Raw genomic sequence first — 5,275 nt, 5'->3', positions numbered from 1 at the left:
AAAAAAAAAAAAAAAGACAAAAACCCCACACAAAATAACCCCAAAAATAGGGGAGATAAAAAAAAAAAGGAAAAAGAAAAATAGAAAAACAAATCCAACAGGTGATTTATTTTGCCATCACTTTAGTGACTTTCTTTTTTATCTAACTGCATGTAGCGTGAAACCAACTTTTTAGGCGAAAAATATTTATTGCTTTGTAGACAATAAGGTATGCAAAAAAAAAAAAAAAAAAAGAGAAAGAAAACACCCCAAAAACCAACCCCCAACCATTGCTGAAGTTGCTAGTGTAGTCCACCTGCTATTGTCATGGCTTTGTTGCTGTTGCAGCGTTTGTGTCTGGCGTCTTTAATAGATTTCAAGAAACCTCAGTCTAATAAAACACGTACCTTCAGGTTTGTGAGAGCGTATGATGATGTTTATAAGGTAATGCTTGATACTTTGTCAACATTTTTTTATTTGTGTTTTGTGTGACCTTTTTTTCTTTTTTTGGCTTTAAATTGTACAACACCAATTTAAGAAAATAAAATTGATTTGAAATTGTTAGTGGCCTGTTTCCAGTACTTTATATTTCCAGTTAGTGCAGTATCTGGGCGAGGTCTTTAATGTGTTTGGTTCTCCCAGCATTGACTTTTCAGGCAGAGGAAGGGCTGTTGCCCCCTTTTCACAGCAGGTGAAGCTTGAGGCAGAAAATCCACCTTGCCTGAAGGTGCAAGCCTTTGAATTTGGAAAAGCTGAAGCCACTTTGTGGGTGTTGCTTTATCTGTCCTTATAACATGGCTGTGCTCTCCTCCTGCAATGGTTAGAAACTGTCACAAGGTGATAGCAGACCCCTTCCCAGCCAGTGAGAGGCTCTAATTTTGTCCATGTTTCAGTATTTGCAGGATCAGCCTGACAGAGTTATTTATGATTTCCCACCCCTGTGCAGAGCACTCTGGACACAGGGGTGTTTAATGGCCATGTGAAGGGTGAGAATGGAGTGTGGGCTCAGGGTGATGGTTTTACAAGACCTAATAATTCCATATTGTTTTAAACTCTATTAATAATTTTTAAAATTAATAGTCAGAAAGCTCGTTGCTGGAAAGGAGGCTTAAAGATGAACTGTGACTATTGTTATAAGATCTGGGTATTTTATTATGATTAAATATTTTACTGCTGTGTTTGTACTCACTGCAGTTTGTTATTTGAACAGAGCAGGCATGTGGCTTAGTTTTCTCCTGCCCATGTAGCTCTGCAAAAAGTCACTGAAGGTGGGAGAAGGGACAATGAGGATGGTGAGAGATTGGTTGCAGTCGCTGCTCTGGACCAGAATACTCCAGGATGAAAACCTAAGCCCTGCATTTGGGATGTGGGAGAGGTGCTGAATCAATTAGTCCAGTCCTTCCACTTTTGAGATCCAAATACTGTAGTTCCACCAAACACTTCCCAAACCCCCCTTGCTGGACTGTGTGTTATTGTTGGCTGGGAGCATCTCCAGGGAGAGTCCTGCCCAGCAGCCCCAGCGTGACGTGGCATCGCCCCACACAGTCACTGGACAGCGTCGTGTTTTTGGAAGGAAAGACCTTATTTCAAAATCATAACTTACCATGAGCTGGAATTGTTTTTTCTTGCTCTGCCCTGTTTATAACCTCTTGTTTCCTGTCCCTGCCTTTCCCACCCTGGGCAGTTGCTCTGTGAGAATGGTCCTGCCTGGAAACCCCGGGCTCCGGGCACTTGTTGACCCTGAGTCACCCGGGGACATTCAATCCCTTCTCCCTGGAGCAGCATCAGTGCTGGGGACAGCTCTGAGAACCTGCACTGCTGTGTGGTGAAGATGAGGCAATACAACCTGGGCAAGACCCCACAGCAGCCCTTGGAAAGCTGGTCAGAGCTGAACAGTTACAAATGCTGGTGTTGGTAAAGTTTGACAGCTCAGCACACTCGGGTCTTTGCTTTCGTGGGGGTTTGGTGAGGGGTTTTTAACATGTAAAGCTCCCTTTTGTGGAAAAACTTTGTGTGTGCCTGTTCCCTGCAGCATGGGATTGTGGTAAAGAAAATATATGTATAATATATGTGTATATATATGTATGTGTATATATATATATATACACGTGTATATATATATACTTAGATATTTACACATACATACACATATAGATACATACACTTATAGATATTTACACATATAGATATATAACAGTTTCTGATGCTGGGGTTAAAGGAGAGGGTTTCTTTTGAAGCTGCCCATGAAGAATTCTAAAGGTTCAGGTGAAAACACTGCAGCCAAATGAAAGGTGGAGCACTGTGTGTCACATGCCTGTGTGGATAGAGAACACTCTGCTGAATCCATAGGACTCTGTCACAGGCAGCAGAGCAAAGGGGGAAAGTGCTAGCTGGGAAGAGTTAAACAACAGAAATAAACAGGCTCTTCTGAAAGCCACGGGGCCTGAACAGTTCAAAAGCACCGGTGAAAATTGCACAACTTTCTAGATGTTGACTCTGACGTTATGCTGCTGTTGATTTTAGGAGAAAACAAACCCGAGCAATTCTTCCAGGGCATTTGGCTCCGCTCCCGTGTTTTATATTTAGTTGTTGGTAAGTACGTCAGCAAAAACTTGCTCATTCAACTCTGAAAGATCAGAGGTGACTTGGTGACATCAAGGAAGTAGAAAGGAGTGGGTGTGTGTTGAACCACGGGGATACAAAGACCAAGTACTCTGCTTCCAGCTCTTGTAAGGCTTCATTTGGTGAGGAGTTAACTCCTTCACAGCACATCCGAGCTCTGTGGGGTTTAACCCGACATCCCTCCTCTGCGGTGGCACACTGGGGTGCTGAGCAGGGGAATGGCTGTGGAAGGTGTGATGGCTGGAGGGGTTTTGCTGGGGGAGGACAAGGGGCTGAGTGCAGGGAGACAACCCGCTGCAGGGCAGGAATCGATGCTCTCCAAACACCAGCGGTTGGATTTCTTTAACTTTATTGCCATAAATGTAGCGCCGAGGATGGGTGCCATTCCCTGGGTGAGGAGTGGCACGTAGTGCGGGGATACAAACTTCCCTGGGACATTTCTTTCTAAAAACAGCATTTTTAGGGACAATAGAGGCACAACCACCCCCCTCCTGGGAGCTGAAACCTGGCAAGGGATTTGAGTGCTTTCAGAAAACACGTTAAACAGTGCGTTTCGAAGACGGAGCTGACGCAAATGTCAAACACTGATCTCTTCCCTTGCCATGGACAGATGGTAATATACACAATTATCCTTCATGAGCCCTTGCTGACACCCAGACACTACTGCTAGAGCTCCCTGGGAGTTGGACCCAGCCACCACTCATGTTGTAAAACGTGCCTGTGTTTGTCCACAACATGGCTCAGATCCAAAGCCCTGGTGCAAGAAAAGTCAGCTCCCAAAAAGCCATTCCAAAGTCCAGAGCATGAGGTAACACACTGCAGACCTGCAGCACGTGGGGTTTGTGCCTTCAGCTTCTTCTCAGCATCTGCTGTGAGTGGGTATTTCCTTACATCAGCACAGGGGTCATGAGGGAATTACAAGAGTGCTCAGGTTCCTGCTGCAGGTAACCTTGAAACACGAGTGAAATGGTGCTGAACTCCCAATTCAGATCTTGTTCAGGCAGCCCAGTCACTTCCAAGTGGGAAAGGACTGGCCTGTGTTACACTGGGAACACCTGGTGGAGGAAAGAACACTTGACTTGGTCCCAAACAGGAACATTCTCCTCAGCTGTAAGAGTTTTCACTGCTTTTCCCTTGTATTCTCCTGTGTGCTTGTTTCCAGCTGATGGCCCGATATGGAACTGCAGACTGAGGTGCTCTTCATCCCTTGCAGTGCAGCTCGTCTCCTGTTCCCAACAGAGAGGTAAATGTCTTTTAATTACAACATTTGGTATCTCCTGAACTTCTACTGCTGTGCAGCAAAGCCTCATTAAAGATCAGTTTAGCAGACTTTTTCTTCCCTCTAACTGAAAACGACTGGAAGAAAGTGTCCTTCAAAACACAATGTTCCCTCAGAGCTTTTTGTATTGATTTAAAACAATATTTCTCAGTGAATTTAAGGCAATTCGTCCTGAAATAAACATGTAATTTCTCACAGGAGGCCTTGGGGAGGAGGATGAGAAGGTTGCTGGGGTCACATTGCCACAGCAGAGCAGGAGCAGGCTGCTCTGCCGGCCGGAGGGGACAGCCTGGAGTGTCCCCGGGCTGGGAGGAGTGGGAGCCGCGCCAGAGGTGCCCTGGCGGGGAGCAGCCATGGAGCCAAGGCTGTGGATGCTCCCAGGACAAGGCGGGAGGCGGCCGTTCGCGTTGCCAGAGCCCCATCTGCAGGCGGCCGCACAGTTTGGAGTGAGGAGTGACACCGACATCGCTATGAAAATTCAATTAACTGCCTCAAAACACGACCATGCCCGATCCCCCGTCCTGCAGCCGTTCTGCTCCCCGTTCGACAAAGGTTAATTGTCTGTGAGCCCCCAGATGCACTGGGTGGTTCCTAGAGAGCTTTGATGAGGCTGATTTCACGGCTCCCACAGAACACTCCGGCAGCTCTGGCAACTCACTTTGATTTCTCCTTGCCTTTGGTGGCAAGATAAAAGAGATAAATTATATAGAGATGTTTAAAGATAAAATAGAAAAATTACATAGAGACGCTTAGAGATAAAATAGATAAGTTATATATGGATGCTTAAAGATAAAATAGATAAGTTAAAAAGCAAGAGGCAGGATACACCATGGCAAGTTGAGAGCACAGCCCATGCTGTTTTGAAGCCTCTTGGCTACTCTTGGAATAGGTAAGGAGCTGGGATACCAAAGCTTTTTCCCTCATGGGATATCCATGTAAGTCTTTCTCTTGTCCCATCACTGTTTTTTTGTATCATCTGGGGTCTTCTTCCCTCTCCCAGATTTAACTGAAACGAGCCAAATTCAGAAATCAGGGCAGGGGAGGAGGAAGAAGTGATGTGGTGGACAGGCAGCACGATTGCATAAGCTCCACTTCCTAAGGAAATGAGGCAAAAAAAGATTCAGACACCCTGGTTGCAGTGATAGAGGAATTTGTATTCCCGTTTCCCTTGGCAGCAGCGCTGCGCTGTGACAGGCCGTCTTTTATCACTTCTCCAAACAAAGTGCAGCTGAGACCCTGTGATAAATCTTCCCTTTGCCCCCACGCCACTCCTGAAATATCTCACAAGTGTCAGTTCAAAAAAAAAAAAAAAAAAAAAAAAAAGGGCTGCCTCCTTTCCCCCCCTTAGCCGAAATAACAAGCTGTGTTTGTTATTAATCCGGCCTGCTTGGAAGC

The sequence above is a fragment of the Corapipo altera genome, unplaced genomic scaffold (genome assembly GCF_003945725.1).
Source record: "Corapipo altera isolate COAL_440 unplaced genomic scaffold, ASM394572v1 67, whole genome shotgun sequence".
NCBI classification, from domain to species: Eukaryota; Metazoa; Chordata; class Aves; order Passeriformes; family Pipridae; genus Corapipo; species Corapipo altera.
The sequence above is the reverse complement of the archived record's forward strand: the minus strand, read 5'-3'. Positions refer to the sequence as shown.